The sequence below is a fragment of the Lepidochelys olivacea genome, assembly GCF_965140295.1.
Source record: "Lepidochelys olivacea isolate rLepOli2 genome assembly, chromosome: 1".
In the NCBI taxonomy this organism is placed as follows: domain Eukaryota; kingdom Metazoa; phylum Chordata; order Testudines; family Cheloniidae; genus Lepidochelys; species Lepidochelys olivacea.
The window spans coordinates 237560663-237579851 of NC_140411.1; the positions used below are offsets into that span (position 1 = coordinate 237560663).

The following is a 19189-nucleotide window of genomic DNA, read 5'->3' on the forward strand; positions in this document are numbered from 1 at the left end:
TCCTAAGAGCCAAAACATTATCAACTCCTAAGAGCCAAAAAAACATTAGAAACATTATAAACTCCTAAGAGCCAAAAAAAGAGAACTAGATTACAGTTAGATATATACATAAAACCCATGTTTAATTTTAACTTAATCAAGCACAAATAAATTACATTTCATGGTCTTATTACCCCTGAATATTGTTTATGGCATCATAATTAATGCAAATGTCATAAGTATTAGTTAGGCACAATAAATTCACGCAACAAGAGAATATATTAAAATCAATGGTTTTGTAATGATGTCCTAAATTCTTCCCATCACTGTGGGGAAGATGTATGACTTTATAACATTTGGCACAAAACTGAAGAAGCATTTCAAAATTAAATCAAATTTTTGGATTTTCTCCAAGTTAAAAGAGAGATTTAAACCTAGAATAATCTGGAGTAGTGTAACATTCAGCATATTTACTATGGTACAAATGTATTTTGCATGAGGTATTTAATAGAACCTGTATCCCAAGATCCTTCATGTAATTTAACAACAGAAGTAGGGGGAAATTAAAAAGGGATAAGAGAAAAATGTATGCTTTTACCTTAGAGTTGAAAAGAAACTGAGTCACTAAGACAGACTTATATAGAAAGTCCATTCAAAACAGCAGCAACTCTGTAAGAGAAGGTTCTTCCACCAGCAATACCAAGATTTTGTGGAAGACAGGCAGACTAAGGTCAATGCTAAACGAGTGGAAGGAGGGGGAAAGTTCGCAGGGATAAGCAAAACCTATGAAAAAGGCTGTAACCTTTCAAAGTAGGTTAATTTTGAATAATGATACCATAAGGGAATAAGAATGGGGTTCACTTGGTCACTACACCAGAAGCATGTAAAAAGTATCACACCACCTGTTTCGGCTATGCAAAAAAATTGTTGTATTCCCAGAAGCGTGTCTGCTTCATGTGAAAGTATCATGTGTGCATGTGATCCCAATACAACTCTAGCAGATTCTGGGAGGAGGAAAATGGAGATGAGCTAGAATGTTTTATCCTCACAAGAGCTTCCTCATGGATTCAGTGGGAAAATGGCTTGAAGCATTCTATAATATATTGGACGTTCCTTGGAATGCTGCTGCCGCCTCTTCCATTTTGTTACTTTTCAGGCAAGTCAATACCATCAAACCCTCCAGTGTGTTGGTAATTTTTCAAGATTGCCTACATTGGAAATATTTTTGATCTCCTCCTCCTCCTGGCAAGAGGGTAAAAACCTGATGTTACAAAATAAAGAGTTGCAGCAGGTCTCAAGATGGAGCCTTTCTAAATATAATGTATTAAAGAAATTCTAAATAGAGTTACAGACCTGTTATCTTAGAAGCAAGAGATGATAAATGTCCCTGTGCTCATCAGGCCCTTTCCTACCTCTGCACAAAGTAACTTTAAGTAGCATCTTCATACTAATTTAGTGGAAGGAGTTGAACTGAGAACGAAAATTATCAAGGGAGAGGATTCAAGTGAGACAAAAGTTGAGGGCCACAAGAATAAAAATCAGACGTATATTGCAAGAGGTAACAAACATAAAATGAAGCTAAAATAAAAAGATCAAAGTAGTGTTCCAACTTGGACACATTCTCTCTCTCACCAGAATCAGACTTCCTCTGAAGTTTTTTCTTTTAGTTGTTTAGGCAAAAGCACAGAGATAAACAATGGTCTTGTTGTTAAGACACTGGACGGGATGCTGGATCTTTGGGTTCAATTACCCACTCTGCCACAGATTTCCAATCCTATGTAACCTTGGACAAGTCACTTAATTTCTCTATTCCTCATCTCCCTATCTATAAATTAGGAGTTATGCTTCCCTGCCTCACAGGGATGTAGAGAGGATACGTACATTCATGTCTGTGTGGCACTCAGATACTAGAATCATGAAGGTTATGTAAGCAAACAGAGTATTTGTTGTTGCCGCTACTGTTGCAGCTGATACAAGAAAATGTCAAAGGAATTTGTATGGAAACATAAAACCTATTAACTGAAATAACAGAAGATCCCACTCTAAAGTCTTCAGATACTTTGACAGTCCGTCCTATCAAACTAAACTGTTATGCATACATCTCAAACGATAATATCTATAATGAATGCAATACATCCAATAGCAAATGCTTTGCAATATTAATTCCCTATCTGAAATGAGGTTTTTCATTTTCAGAGAGCTTGAGTCTAGATAAGTTCAATAAATTTGGAGTAAACCATTAGAAAATTTTTGCCAATATTTCCTTTTTCTTTTCTACTTTTTATTTGGTACATTTAAAATTAAAACATTGATTTTTGCTATGAATCTATTTACCCAGAAATACTGATACGAGACATAGCCCTCTCTTTGTATAAGGGAAATACCCTTAACAGACGGCACCAATTTCCCCCAAAAATTCACACTCAAGTAACAAACCTGGAAAATGTCAGCCTTTCAATGAAACTTTCAGAAAATTACAAAAATCTTAAAAGTCTTTCAGAATGAAAGCTTACGGCACTTATGGACGCTAACATTTTAATAATACAAAATACTGTTTACCTTGCAAACCTTGCTCTTAACTTCAGCAAGATAATCACAGAAGTGTAGGACTGGAAGGGACCTCAAGAGGTCATCTAGCCCCCTGCAATCAAGGCAGGACGATCAAATAACTAGACCACTCCTGAGAGGAATCTTAACATTTCCCTGGCTGATGCTTATATTAAAATGTTTAGATCTTGATCACTTTGCAGTTTCACAGTCATGCTCTAGACACAAATCCCCTTTCACAGAAAAATCTACAGTAAAAAATTAAAGCTTCTTTCATGTGTAAGCAGTATTGGATATAATATGCAAACACAAACAGAAAAGAGGTAAAAATGTACCCCATTTCTTTGTACCATTTTTTCTTATGTCACAGAGTCAGTTTAAAGCAAGTTGTGGATATTTGGGGCTAATAATGACTGAAGTACATCATTCTCTATCTTTTCACAACAACTATAATCAGTTTAACCTCTGAAAAAGATTCTACTGGGAAAGTACATCCATAACCTTTGAAGGGCCATGAGATAGATTCTGATCTGATAAGTTTCTGCCATCCTAAATTATGATTCTATATTTTCGTTAGGGAGTAAAGTGGCTCAGAGTAAAGAAAACTAAGTTACAAACATCACTGCACAACATCCATTTTTAGGTGGATGTTTCTCCTCCAATTCAACACACTCACTTTCTTGATTTCTCGAGGAAGGCTGGAAAACTGTATCCACAGCACTTGAGATTATGAAACACACGGCATGAATTGAACTTTTATCATAAAATAATTATTTTCAACTTTTTTTTCCACGTGGCCTTGGTGGACATTAAGCTGCGACCAACTAAATTGGCCATAAATGGTGGGATTTTTAAAAGTGCCTCAGGAGCACAAGTTCCACCGACTTTCCATGGGACTTGTGCTTCTAATTCAGGCTTTTTTTAAAATCCCACACTAAGTCAAAAAAGGGTGTCACTCAGTTAGGTTATAATGATGTAGACTTCCCTAATGTTTAACCTTGACCATTTGATGCCCCTGGCCATCAACTGGCATCCCAAAAGGTTGCCAATTAGAATATTACCTCTTTTGTTGGGAGGGAACAACTTGAACACACTGGCACTGCCTAGCTCAATAAGAAGCCCTATTCACACCTCCTTACTAAAGGGAAGGTCATGCAAATGGCAAGAATAAATGGAAAATATGGGAGAGGGGAGCAATCCCAGATGACTACACAAAACCATTTGAGAACAACTGTTAGGTCAATAATTTTAGGGTTAAACCTAGAAAAAAAGAGGCACCAGCTTTCTCCCCATCATTCAAACTGGTACGTGATAAAGAGACAGCATGTCAGAAGTTGAAAACTTGGCCCAATAACGAGTTTCTGGTAGAAAGGGGGCCTGGAAAGTTGGCTTGGACATTGTAAAAGTACACTGTGAAGCAAGGAGCCATTTCCCTTCTTTGTTTAGAGATATCTACCACTTAAATGGGCAAGGAACATGTGGTACACTCTTTTTCCCATCTCTCCTAAGCCTAGACTCCCAAATGAAGTCATGTGAATGAACATGCATTGAAGTTGCAGTTAACAATGAATGTCAACTTGTTCTAGTATTAAAAATTGCTTTATGTAAAAAAATGTAACTTGTTGACTAAAACCCAAATATTTTCTTTTAAAAACAGCTGATTTTCATTTCTGACCCCAAACAACTGGGTTTCAGCACTATTTTAACTTAGATTACTAACATTTTACTTAGATTTCTCAAAATACTTATGTAAGAAGTACTGTCCCTAGAGAATTTCTATGTCACTTCCATATAACAATAGCCCCAAGGCATTTATTTACATGCTTCATCTCTTGTAGTTTATTGAAAATTTTATTAAAAGCTACCACACAAGGCACAATTTCCAGTATGTTCAATTTAGGCATCAGTGACCCACAAAAGTCCACTCTAGCTCTCTATACAAGCACAGTATTTTATATATTATGATAATGTGCACCTAATTAATACAACTCAATGGAAATTAAGCCAAATTTTTCTCTAATATTTCAGCACATTCATTTCCCAGTTTCCACAATGCCAATACTGCACTTCAAAATTACAGTGTCGCATCTTTGTGTGTGTGTACTTGTACTGTGTGGTAATGACTGTATTACAGTGGGCTTAAAAACAGTTAGAAGCCAAGGTATTTTAACTCATTTTTTCCTTTCGCTTTGGCAGAAATATCACATCCTTGTGAATATATACATGGCAGTAAAACTTTTCTCAAAATGGAGGTCCAAATTCTGTTCTTAGTTACACCATTATAAACAGAGTAACTCCATTAACACCACTCAGGAACTTGCCCTAACTATTTTAATTCCAGGTGCTGGGCTATCTCAACAATACCATCATGTCTAGATCCAAAAGCAGAAATCAAAACTTCTTTGGATATTTTATTAGTATTCATGATCACAATTTCCTTAACTCAATACATACAGGTGGCTGTTATATCTGCCACTGGGGCAGTGATACTCAGAATGGGGCTTCCGAGCCACAGTGGATCTTTAATGTGCCTCTTGTGGTTCCTTGCAGCACATGACATTAAAAAACACAATTAACAACCAATTAGGATGCTTTTACTATGTTATAAATCAATTGTAGTTGATAAAATACTTGGTCAGTCATTATGCTGTGAGAATAATGTCTCTCTCTATGTAAAATGAAAAAATGAATTCACACTACTGCGGCTCTTTTGGGTAACGTTCATCAGTAATTTGGCTCCTGAACCACTGAAGTCTGAGTATCACTGCACTGGGGTATGTAGAACTCCAGAAGCAGGTACAGCTGGCTGAGATGACATTTCAGATATGTATTCACTGGAAAATAAACTAATTTTTTGCCTATGTCATGGATCTTATTTTGTTCCTAGTTCCACTAAGGTCCATCAATGGTCACCTGTTAAAAAGTGAGTCAAAATTTCAATTAAGTTTTATAATACCTTGGAGACAAATTCTATTCTCAACTACACGGTGTAACCCAGGAATTCACTGTAACAAAACACAATTTAGCTTGTTCCATGTGATTTCGGAAAACAAGAGTTTGATTTTTTTCTTCAACAGTACAGGATCTGGTACTACTTTGTGAAGAGCCAACAAAACCCAGTTTTTTCCACGTGGGAAGCCATCTTTCAGGATGGCAGCTTCAGTACTATCCATTTTACATTCCACTCATGCTGTTGCCCTCTAGCCTCTGCTTCCCTCCCCTTCCTAACATTCTTTCAGAGCACTAGTCTGTTTACAGCATGTGGTACAAGCTACCACGCACTTTCATACCCTCTCTCTGTCCAAACACATTTGTTGCATTGTTAACCTGCTCTAAGCCCTGGTTTACACTACAACTTAGTTACACTGACATATGTAGCTCAGGGGTGTCGATTTTCCACCCCTCTAAGTGATGTAGTTATAACTAACCTAACCTAAGGTGTAGAGAGCAGAGTGTCAACAGGAGTGCTTTCCCCATTGACATAGCTATTGCCTCTCCAGGAGGTGGGGTACCTGCACTGATGGGAAAAGCTTTCCTGTCAGCGTTGGGAATGTTTTCACTAAGTGCTGTAGTGCGGTTAGTGTAAACAAGCCCTAATTCTACATAAAGAATACAGAATCAATTTAACTGGGGCCATGTATGGGACAAAGACTCAAAGTGAGACTAAAAAAGCTTCATATATAAAGTTTCAGACACATTTCTCTCCTCCTAAGAGCATGTCTACACTGCAGACTTAAAATCAACTTGATGACCACACTACCCTCCTTCTGTCAGTGGTGTGCATCCTCATCAGGAGTGCTTCCACTGACTAAAATGGTGCAGTGCGAGGGGAGGCTGGCAGCCAGGGCTCAGCTCCTCATATGGAGTGGGGGCCAGCCTCCTGGGCTCCTTTCCTTCCGGTTCCCCACCGGGGAGCTGGGCAAATGCAGCCCAGCTCAGAGCAGAGACCTGGGGGCAGCCAAAGCTCTAGCATAGAACGTTGAAATTCACAAGACAGCCAACAGCTGATAAAAGTAACAGTGTGTCTACACAGACACTGCGTCACATTAACTACACCAACATAAGTCCTATGCCTCTTGTGGAGGTGGAGTTATGTCTCAATAGTAAGGTACTTACATCAGCGGGACAAGGCTCTAGTGCATATACTGACATAATTAGGTGTATGTAAGCTACCTTACGTCAACTTAACTGTAGTGTAGATAGGGCCTAAATAACAGCCTAAAACTACGTTATTCAACAATTCCAAAGGTAGTACTTGCATAACAAGCAGTTTGCATATGTAAGGAAGAACATGAGCTTCAAATTGTCAGTTTCCTTTTAGTTACACTGCAAGACTCTTCCTGGGCTATGCAGGGCAGGGAGGTGTGCAAACAGCCTACCCCACCCTCCCCAATCTTGCACAAGGGCCTCCCACAACAGCAGTCCCTGCACTTCAGATGGAGCACACTGACTGCTCACTCCTGCTTCCTCAGAGAAAGTGGGAAAAAGATGCAACTGAGGCTTATATCTACTAAACTACCCATCCGCACATTGGTGCTGGTACACAAAGGGAGCAATATATTCCATCTTAATGTGGACTAAGCAGCCCTGCCTGAGAGGTAGTCCTGCTTTGCACCACTAACTGCTACAATCTAGCCCATAATGAAGAGGAAGTCAGATGTTATGTACTTGACTTATAATCCAATCTGCTAATATAATAACTGCAGTACTTTCCCTTCATCCGGATATATTAGAAGACAGTCTTCTAGGACAACGACATATGCCTTCCTATGTAGTTACTGGGTTGCAGATGCTCCCATTTCAAAATCCTTTTTATTTCTAGCTTACCCACATCTTGCAAGATTGTGTTGTTCCAAAAAAAGCATCCTAATATTTTTGCTCAAAACCAAAGACCAGAAGTATAACTGGATTCAAAAAATAATTAGATAAGTTCAAGGAGGATAGGTCCATCATTGGCTATTAGCCAAAATGGTCAGGTATGCAACCACATGCCCCTAAACCTCTGACTGCCAGAAACAGGGAGGGGATGACAAGGATGGATTACTCTAAGAGTCCTGTTCTGTTCATTCTCTCTGATGCGTCTGGCACTGGCTACTGTCGGAAGACAGGTTACTGGGCTATAGGGACCAGTGATCTGACCCAGTACGGTCATACTTATAGTATTAAACAAATCATGAAGAAGTAAATTTAGTATTCTGTCCAATTTCTCATTGTGAGTGGACTACTATTTTTCTGTGATTTTTGTTTGGAAGAGGTGAGCAACTCAGGTAGTAGTAGATGGAACAGAATGAAGGGTACACAGAGCAGTTGTACAGCAGGATAGAAGACCAGGGAAAAATGAGGGCTAAGAACAGCTTTCATCTGGAACAGAGCAATTCAGTCAGAAGTACCAAGAGCAGGGTGGATAAAAATCAATTATTAAAAAAAAAAATCAGATTTTTTTTATTTAAATCAGGTTTTTAATAAAATGTTTTTTGAGGAAAAAACCTATTTAAAGATCGTTTTAATTAAGATACATTATAGCTCAAAGATATCTCATCATAGAACAGGGATTATAAATTCTAATTCTATAGTATGAAACAATATATTCATGTAATGTTTAATAAAAGTTTTGTAAATGAGTTCCAATAGTTCATGGATTAGGAACCCAATCTTATGGGGTTCCACAGGCATCTGTATAGATTATTTAGGTTAATCTTTCTATCTACCCAATGGGACTCAGTTGTCAGTCTCTAAAATACCATCAGAGATGCTGAGTTTTGCAGTTCTCAAACTGTGGATTTGTGTCTCCAGAGGTAACATGCTTGTTAACAGCAAAAAATGTTTTTAAATAAATAAATATAGGAGGTGAGAAACAGACCAACTCTGTTGTTCCTCTGCAAATTTGTATATACAGAGTCAATCCCTTACCTCTCTCTAAAAGTGCAAAGTTTCAAAAAGTTCAATGATTGTTGGGGACGGAACAGATCTGGACAAGGAGAAGAGGTCTGGAGATAAATGTGAGAAGGGAGAGGCCTATGCTTTTGTTAAAATATTATATGCATGTTGTTGAAGAAAAAAATCCAGAATACTTAACGTTGTTGTTTTAGTTCAATAAAACAATTTAAATGTCCGTCTGGTGATGTTCTCCTCCTAATACAGCATGGGAAGAAAATCCTCCAAATATTAATGATTAACCTGCTGAACTGGAGATAATTCACCTCCCAATGACTTCATAAATATCTGCTTCAATTACCTTTGGTAAATGAAATAACCAATCATTCATTTTCTGATATAGCTGTAAAACTAATCTGAAAAGTTTTCAAAATAAATCACTGTTTAAAAATGTATAGTGTGTACCTTCTAAAAATGAAACCTACATCTATCTCTGAGTTGTGAAGAATATGTATTAAGGTTATAACAACCAACAATAATGCACTTTTATGTAGAAATCCATGAGTAAATCTAGTCTTCCCGACTAGTAATTTAAATCAATTTGATTTAAATCAAATCCACCCTGAGCAAGAGCGATCAAAGGATCAGGGCTGCGACATTTGGTTTTGGGCTCTCCTTGAAAATACATTTGTTTGATTTCCCTACCCTACAAGAAATGTCAGCCAGAACTCTCAGAATTCTGAAGTCAGAACATCTGGCTTTTTCCCATTGAAACTAAAACTAAAGACTACTTCAGTGCTTCTCTCAAGCCTTAATAGCATATACTATGTTCAAAGGTAACACTAGAGCCTTCTTATTTGCTCATTTCCAATAAGACTGTTATAAAGCAAAAGCTGAGCAATGCTTCACTGCAAAAAATACTAACAAAAACAAAAAACATGCTATGAACTAAAAGCCATATCTTAATTTAAACATTTTAATAAGTGAATGCTTAGGGTGTTATAATATCAAGACAAGTAGCCTAACAAATACTAAGGGCAAAGAGTAAATGTGAAGACTTAGTGATTTACCAAGCTTTTGATTTATTAACCAAATCCTTATTAACCAAACATAATTCATGTGTCACATTATTTATTCAGCAATACGCACTTCAGAAATTTTCCTCATTTTGCAAGAAAAGCAAAATTATGTATTGTTTCTACCACTACTTACTTATATTTAAAAATTGTAAACAAATTCCAGAAGAAGTTATTGGGCAGATGCATCCCTGCTCTCTCTATAAAGGCATTAGGTTTCTTCACAGACATAAAATTAAACTGGAGACAAGCAGAGCAAGTCTGATCAAGCTCTGTTCTACTTCTATACCAGTGTTTCATTTTTGAACAGAAAAAAAGTATGTCAGCAACTTCTGCCTCATTTTTGCTTTCCAGCCAAAGAAGAACTTTTCATTTCTAATTGAAATAAATGCAGGAACTTATGGTTACCTAATAGAAAGTTATTTGAATTTGGAAAAAATATAAGTAAACGCAGCCCCTATGTACAACTGTTAGCAAGGATGTGGTCTGTGGTTGTTCAACTCCTTACATTTTACTAAAAATGTAATACCACATGGCATAGTAAACAGTACATGCAAGCATTTTCCAGTCAGTACGCAAATACCCATCTATTATGAGCCTTTTTTCAATTAAGGGTTTTTGAACAATAAATTTGGGGACCATATTGGATGGCTGCACTGGAAAACAGATGAATATCAAAAGTTTTTACTCTCAGTGAGACAGAGTGAAAAAGACAATCCATGCTTCCAATGTGTGTGCACACAGCCACTCTAAGCTGCGAAAAACATCAGTGTTTGGAATTAATTTGTTTCCCTTCATGCAGCCACATATTTTAGTGTGTGTGCACACAATGTTTCCATTTGTTTGGCAGACAAGGGCATAATCTGTTTTAGGGCTGTTGCTGTCACCACACTTGATCTAGCGAGAATATATTTCCTAAGGAAGGGGCCTATTCTCCCAATGCTTTTTAAGAAAATTAATTCAAAACAGGATTGCCAACGTACAAAAAGATTGTTTCCCTCTTGCTGACGTCCAATTGCCTTCCTATTTCATTTTTACATAGATCATTGTTCTCAGATTCTTTCACTATACTTAATATTTATTCTCAAAGATTGTCTTATGATTGCTTCTGCTGTACCAGTCCTTTTGAATTGCAAGCTTACCCTTCTTAATCAAAAAGCCAATTTAAATCTGCCTGAAAGTCTGTAGTTTAATTTAAATAGAAAAAACTCCTGCTACTAACCTGATGTTATTAATACATTCTTATTAAATAATTACCCAACATTTATTCTAAATTATGTGCCATGCTGTCTGGAGGGGCTCACGACCCTGAGTCTACTTTGGGGCAGACTGTCATAAGCAGGGCAGACACCCCGAACTGGTGGTATGTTCTATAGCAGGGGATCTCAACCTTTTTTTCTTTGAGCCACCTCTCTACCTCAACACTATAAAAATTCCATCGCCCACCCGTGCCACTACTGTTTTTCTGCATATCCAGTAGATTAAAAGCTGTATTAAATGGACTGTTATACAGTTAAACACACACACACAAAATATATAAAAAAGGACAAGATAGGTACAAATTTAAACTTTTTTTTTCGTTTACTCAGTGTGAAACTTGTTTCTGGTGCTGATCAACAATCTTGTCAAGAAGTGGGGGTAGTTTTGACAAGCACACATGTATGTCATGGTCAGTATTCAACCTGGTTCAGTACTTTGTTTTCATTGATGTGATGGCAGAAAATCTGGCTTCATATTAGTAGGTGGTACCAAAGGGGATCAAAACTTTCAGCGCTGCAGAAGCAGCAGTGTTGTATTCATTGGAATACTCACACCAAAATGTTTCCAGCAGCATTTCTTTGAACCTGGTTCTGAGGGAGCTGTCTGATGAAATGCCAATGAGCTCTAACAGTTTTGATGGGACAAGATATGGAAATTTAGCTTCTCACGAAAGGAGTTTGTAGTCCACGTGTATAGCAGCTTGTTCCGTTGTGAGTTCGGGAATATAAGCATTAAATCTGTTAAGCAGACCAGACAGATGCGCTGCTAGCAGAGATTTAATTACGTCAAAGTCAGTATTTCGTTCCTGAATGAAAGAACAGAAGAGCTCAAAACATATCAGTAGTGCACGGTCAGATACAAACTTTACAGAATTGTAGTTTTCTTTTGAATGCCTCAATTCTTTCATGCTGGGCAATAAAATTAGTGTTCCCACCTTTAATAGTTTTATTCAGCTTATTCATTTCACTGAATATGTCAACAAGGTAACCCAGTTTTACCAGCCACAGGTCATCTTTCAGCACTTCTGCTGCAAGTTCAGGGTTCTTATCAGTTAAGTACGTACATAAAACTTTTCCCTGAGATTAAAGAAACGGGCAAGCATTCTGCCTCACAATAGCCCCCTCACCTCTGTATACATGAGTAAGGAATGGTGCTCTGTACCCACCTCCTCCCAAAGTGCAGCAACACACCTGGAGTTTGTTACTTTAGATTTAAAAAAATTAATGAGTGTTACTGCTGTGTTCAGAACACTGTAAAGACCTGGTTCAATATCTTTTGCAGCAAGCGCCTCTTGGTCTAAAAAACAGTGTGTTCAAATAGCACGAGGTGCAACGTCTTACTTTTTGCACAAAACCAGAATGCTTTCCAGTCACTGCTGTGGCTCCATCAGTCTAGACTCCAATGCAATTAGTCCAGCTGATTTCTACTTAAATCATAAAATCATCTGACAGTTTGAAAATGCCGTCCAACTTTGTTGCCTTGAGTGCTTTGCAAAACAAAAAGTCTTTCTTTATTTCCTTACTCCACACATAAGGAACAAAGGCAAGTAAATGGGACATTTTCAAAACGTCTATGGATTAATCTAGCTGTATAGCAAAATCACTGTCAGGCAGCCAATCAAAAAATACACTGAGAAACTGTCGTTTGACAGTCATTTGACGTCAGTATCTTTGTCAGTACCTTGGCTTTCTCCTCTCCAAACACCTCCTTAGCCCTGGTCTACACTAGGAGTTTAGGTCGAATTTAGCAGCGTTAAATCGATGTAAACCTGCACCCGTCCACACGATGAAGCCCTTTTTTCCAACTTAAAGGGCTCTTAAAATCGATTTCCTTAATCCACCTCTGACAAGTGGATTAGCGCTTAAATCGGCCTCGCCGGGTCAAATTTGGGGTACTGTGGATGCAATTAGACGGTATTGGCCTCTGGGAGCTATCCCAGAGTGCTGTATTGTGACCGCTCTGGACAGCACTCAACTCAGATGCACTGGCCTGGTAGACAGGAAAAGGCCCGCAAACTTTTGAATTTCAATTTCCCGTTTGCATGGTCACCTGCAGCTTGCCAGGCTGGCCAGAGCTCATCAGCAGAGGTGACCATGCAGAGCTCATCAGCAGAGGTGACCATGATGGAGTCCCAGAATCGCAAAAGAGCTCCAGCATGGACCGAAAAGGAGGTATGGGATCTGATCGCTGTATGGGGAGAGGAATCCATGCTATCAGAACTCTGTTCCAGTTTTCGAAATGCCAAAACATTTGTCAAAATCTCCCAGAGCATGAAGGACAGAGGCCATAACAGGGACCCGAAGCAATGCCGCATGAAACTTAAGGAGCTGAGGCAAGCCTACCAGAAAACCAGAGAGGCAAACAGCTGCTCCGGGTCAAAGCCCCAAACATGCCGCTTCTATGATGAGCTGCATGCCATTTTAGGGGGTTCAGCCACCATTACCCCAGCCGTGTTGTTTGACTCCTTCAATGGAGATGGAAGCAACAGAGAAGCAGGTTTTGGGGACGAGGAAGATGACGATGATGAGGTTGTAGATAGCTCACAGCAAGCAAGTGGAGAAACTGGTTTTCCCGACAGCCAGGAACTGTTTCTCACCCTGGACCTGGAGGCAGTCCCCCCGAACCAACCCAAGGCTGCCTCCCAGACCTGCCAGGCGGAGAAGGGACCTCTGGTGAGTGTACCTTTTAAAATACTATACATGGTTTAAAAGCAAGCATGTTTAATGATTACTTTGCCCTGGCATTTGCCGCTCTCCTGGATGTACTCCCAAAGCCTTAGCAAAAGGTTTCTGGGGAGGGCAGCCTTATTCCACCCACCATGGTAGGACACTTTACCACACCAGGCCAGTAGCACGCACTCGGGAATCATTGTACAACAAAGCATTGCAGTGTATGTTTGCTGGCATTCAAACAACATCTGTTCTTTATCTCTCTGTGTTATCCTCAGGAGAGTGATATCATTCATGGTCACCTGGTTGAAATAGGGTGGTTTTCTTCAGGGGACATTCAGAGGTGTCCGTTCCTGCTGGGCGGTTTGCCTGTGGCTGAACAGAAATGTTCCCTGCTGTTAGCCATGGGGGTGGGGGTGAGGAGCTAGCCACATGGTCGGGGGGGGGGGGGAAATGCGACCTTGGAACGAAAGCACATGTGCTGTGTATGTAATGTTAACAGCAAGGTTTAACGTGAAAGAGTGTAGCCATTGTTCTAGAAAATGTGTCTTTTTAAATACCACTGCCTGTTTTTTCTCCACCAGCTGCATGTGTTTCAAGGATCACAGGATCTTCTCCTTCCCAGAGGCTAATGAAGATTAGAAGGTGAAAAAAACGCACTTGTGATGAAATGTTCTCTAAGCTCATGCTGTCCTCCCACACTGACATAGCACAGACGAACACGTGGAGGCAGACAATGTCCGAGTGCAGGAAAGCACAATATGACCAGGAGGAGAGGTGGTGGGCTGAAGAGAGCGCTGAAGCTGAAAGGTGGCGACAGCATGATGAGAAGAGGCTGGATTGAATGCTGAGGCTGCTGGAGGATCAAACCAATATGCTACAGCGTATGGTTGAGCTGCAGGAAAGGCAGCAGGAGCACAGACCGCCGCTATAGCCCCTGTGTAACCAACCGCCCTCCTCCCCAAGTTCCATAGCCTCCTCACCCAGACGCCCAAGAACGCGGTGGGGGGGCCTCCAGCCACCCAGCCACTCCACCCCAGAGGATTGCCCAAGCAACAGAAGGCTGGCATTCAATAAGTTTTAAAGTTTTAAACTTTTAAAGTGCTGTGTGGCCTTGTCCTTTCCTCCTCCACCACCCCTCCTCGTGCTTCTCTCCTCCACCACCCCTCCTGGGCTACCTAGGTAGTCAGCCCTCTATTTGTGTGATGAATGAATAAAGAATGGATGAATGTGAAGCAACAATGACTTTATTGCCTCTGCAAGCGGTGATCGAAAGGAGGAGGGGAGGGCGGTTAGCTTACAGGGAAGTAGAGTGAACCAAGGGGCGGTGGGTTTCATCAAGGAGAAACAAACAGAATTTTCACACCATAGCCTGGCCAGTCATGAAACTGGTTTTCAAAGCTTCTCTAATGCGCAGCGCGCCCTCCTGTGCTCTTCTAACCACCCTGGTATCTGGCTGCACGTAACCAGCAGCCAGGCGATTTGCCTCAACCTCCCACCCCGCCATAAACGTCTCCCCCTTACTCTCACAGACATTGTGGAGTGCACAGCAAGCAGTAATAACAGTGGGAATATTGGTTTTGCTGAGGTCTAAGCGAGTCAGTAAACTGCGCCAGTGCACCTTTAAACATCCAAATGCACATTCTACCACCATTCTGCACTTGCTCAGCCTGTAGTTGAACAGCTCCTGACTACTGTCCAGGCTGCCTATGTACGGCTTCATGAGCCATGGCATTAAGGGGTAGGCTGGGTCCCCAAGGATAACTATAGGCATTTCAACATCCCCAACAGTTATTTTCTGGTCTGGGAATAAAGTCCCTTCCTGCAGCTTTTGAAACAGACCAGAGTTCCTGAAGATGCGAGCGTCATGCACTTTTCCCGGCCATCCCATGTTGATGTTGGTGAAACGTCCCTTGTGATCCACCAGAGCTTGCAGCACTATTGAAAAGTACCCCTTGCGGTTTATGTCCTCGGCGGCTTGGTGCTCCGGTGCCAAGATAGGGATATGGGTTCCGTCTATAGCCCCACCACAGTTAGGGAATCCCATTGCAGCAAAGCCATCCACTATGACCTGCACATTTCCCAGGGTCACTACCCTTGATATCAGCAGATCTTTGATTGCATGGGCTACTTGCATCACAGCAGTCCCAACAGTAGATTTGCCCACTCCAAATTGATTCCCGACTCACCGGTAGCTGTCTGGCATTGCAAGCTTCCACAGGGCTACTGCCCCTCACTTCTCAGCTGTGAGGGCTGCTCTCATTAGGTATTCTTGCGCCTCAAGGAAGGGGAAAGCAAGTCAAAGTTCCATGAAAGTGCCCTTATGCATGAGAAAATTTTGCAACCACTAGGAATCGTCCCAGACCTGCAACACTATGCGGTCCCACCAGTCTGTGCTTGTTTCCCGAGCCCAGAATTGGCGTTCCACAGCATGAACCTGCCCCATTAGCACCATGATGCCCACATTGCCAGGGCCCATGCTTTGAGAGAAGTCTGTGTCCATGTCCTCATCACTCACATAACCACGCTGACGTCACCTACTCACCCGGTATCACTTTGCCAGGTTCTGGTGCTGCATATACTGCTGGATAATGCACGTGGTGTTTAATGTGCTCCTAATTGCCAAAGTGATCTGAGCAGACTCCATGCTTGCCGTGGTATGGTGTCTGCACAGAAAAAAGGCCCGGAACGATTATCTGTCGTTGCCCTGACAGAGGGAGGGGCGACTGACAACATGGCTTACAGGGTTGGCTTACAGGGAATTAAAAATCAACAAAGGGAGTGGCTTTTGAGAAACTGAATGGCCCCTGCAAGGATAGAACTCAAAACCTCAAGGATAGAACTCAAAACTGGGTTTAGCAGGCCGTTGATTTCACAGAGGGAAGGAGGGAGGGAGGAGAAAATGAATACAAAACAAATCTGGTCTATTTCTTCTTTTGAGCCACTTCATCTATCTTTATACATCTTGCTGGCAGCAGACTGTGCAGTACAACCGCTAGCCGTCATCTCCTGGATGCTCGGCAGAAGACGGTGCAGTATGACTACTGGCCATCATCTTCTGCTGGCTGGAGGTTAAAAGACAGCGCATTGCCGGTAGGACTGAATCGCCACGAGACAAAACAAGGGAAAGGACCTGGCTGAGTCACTCCCATGTTTGCCCAGGCGCCCGATTAAAAGAGCACCCAGGACTACGTCAATGACCGCTACCAGTCATACTGCACTGTCTGCTGTCAACAGGCAATTAACTGCTGCTGTGTAGCAATGCAGTACCACCTCTGCCAGCACCCAGGAGACATACGGTGACGGTTAGCTGAAAAGGCTCCATGCTTGCCGTGATATGGTGTCTGCACAGGTAACCCAAGAAAAAAGGCGCAAAACGATTGTATGCCCTTGCTTTCACGGAGGGAAGGAGGGAACGGGGGCCTGACTATATATACCCAGAACCACCAGCGACAATGTTTTAGCCCCATCAGGCACTGGGATTTCTACCCAGAATTCAAACTGGCGGTGGAGACTGCAGGAACTGTGGGATAGCCACCCACAGAACAACGCTCCGGAAGTCGACGGTTGCCTTGGTACTGTGGACACACTCCGCCGACTACATGCACTTAGAGCACTTGTGTGGGGACACAAACAACTGTATAAAACCGCTTTCTACAAAAACGACTTCTATAATTTCGACCTAATTTTGTAGTGTAGACATAGTTATTATTTCAACACAAGGCATTAACAAAGTCTCAGTAACTGTATGTGATTTTTTGTTTTAGCAATTTTCTAGCCTCTATCTAAAATGATCTTAAAAGCTTTTTACCCGTCCTAGCTGTGGATTTCACTACTGCTTTAGTACCAAGCAGCTCCTTGGCCTTTTGCTCAAAAAATGAACCATGCTTATCCTTCTAGATTTCATTGTTTGTAAATAAATGTCTGCAATTTGGAGGGTTTCAAACATCCATTAGACAGTACTTATGCACAAATTACACACTGAGGTTGAGGTAGATCACCACTTCCAGAACAAATAAAACCAAAAATTTAGATAGCTGTCTTTGTATTTCCTAAATTTTGAAAGGTTAATAACGGCTTTATGGTTTTTTACGATCACCACCTCCTTGGTATTCTTCAGCCCTTATGGTGGTTGAACTTGTTGAAGGAAGTTCAGTATCACTGCTCTGTGGGTTTTGTTGTTTTGAAGCTGATGGCTGAATTAAAAATGTATCCATAATTAATATGTATTGTTTATGTTTACACCAATTTTCTCTGTGCTGTGTAACTTGTTCTTCTCACACTGAAATAGCTCCTTTCCACCCAGTAAATAGAGCTATGTAACCTGCAAGGCTGGCATGAGACTCACTGGGCCCAGGGCAGAAACCAAGGAGTGAGCTCTCACATGTCAGGTCTCCGGGAGCAGAACAAGCACTGGGCCAGAAAATGTTGAGGCTGACCTACAGCTGTGAGGCCCACATCCCAATGGCTGACCCACAAGTCTGAGCCTCACATCCTGGGGATGAAGCCGGGCCAGGGGCTTTGGCTTCAGCCCCCTGGGGGAAGGGGCTTCAGCCTGCAGAGGCACCACAGATCTGGGCTTCAGTTCCCAGCTCTCACTTCAGCACTCTGGCTCCCTGCTTAAGCCTGTGAGGAGGGGCACCCAGGCTCTGTGATTCAGCTCCACGGCAGTAATAGGGTTCAGAGCTTCACCCATGCAGCTCCCAGCCCCACAATGCCACCGTGGCTCAGGCCTCCAACACTGCAGCTCCTGGCTGCCGCCCCATGACACGACCGGGGCTCGGCATTGCAGTTCTGTTTATTCCCTCTGAATCACTAGGCATTGGTCACTGTTGGAAGACAGGATACTGGGACAGATGGACCACTGGTCTGATCCAATATGGCTGTTCTTATGTTTGAGCAAGGAATTCAAACAACAAACTGAGTATGAAAAATAATTCAGTATTTTCCCCAATTAACAGCATATTTCTGGTGGATTGGATCTGTTGTAAGAGTTGCGGCCTTCTTCTCCTGCCACGAGCCACGAAGTAGAAAGTCACATTCTCACATTCCATCTAAATGACATTAAAACAATGTAATATCAGGTTGTTAAGAAGGCACTCCTGTCCTAATAGTACCCACCATCACCAGATAACGAAACATAGCTCAAGATATTTAAAGAAAACTTCGACAGTATTCTATCTGGTAAGGAATCACTTATCAATATTTGTGACTGAAAACTATACTTTATTGTTTTGCCTTCGTATTTCCCACTTCTCTATTGTTTATCTGTATGGTCTTTGGTTCTTTGATTGTTTCTATCTGTTGCATAGCTAATTTTGCAAGATTTAAGTCAACTAATGTGATGGGGTATGATTGGTTAAACAATTGTTTCGCAATATGTTAGGACTGGTCAAAGAATTATTCTGTAATACTTTGGTAAAATGATTGGTTACTATATAGCTAAGTAGGACTCAAGTTTCACTATATAAACTGAAGCCCAAGAAGGAGACTGGATGGGTGGGGGAAGACAGAAAGAAAGAATAAAGACCTGGAAGAAGAAGAACAACTCACCTCCAAGACACAGCCCAAGATCAGAGCTGCTAGAATCCTATGCACAACCGTGACATGCAGCAACCAGAACCCAGATGAGACAGACCTCGCCTGGCCAACAAGGAAAAAGGATCAGTGAGCATAGCATTGTATGCTTAGGGTGTGTATTCTACTTGGTGACTGTTGATAAAATAGAGGTTAAGGATATTACTGTGTAAGGCTCTTTCACTGGGAAAAGGCCCTGCACACTCA

General features: G+C 41.3%; 1 protein-coding gene across 13 annotated transcripts in view; it reads right to left on the reverse strand.

Annotated features, from left to right (window-relative positions):
* Window positions 1-19189, reverse strand: part of PLEKHA5 (pleckstrin homology domain containing A5) — a 275009-nt gene that overhangs the window by 120038 nt on the left and 135782 nt on the right. The window lies entirely within an intron of this gene.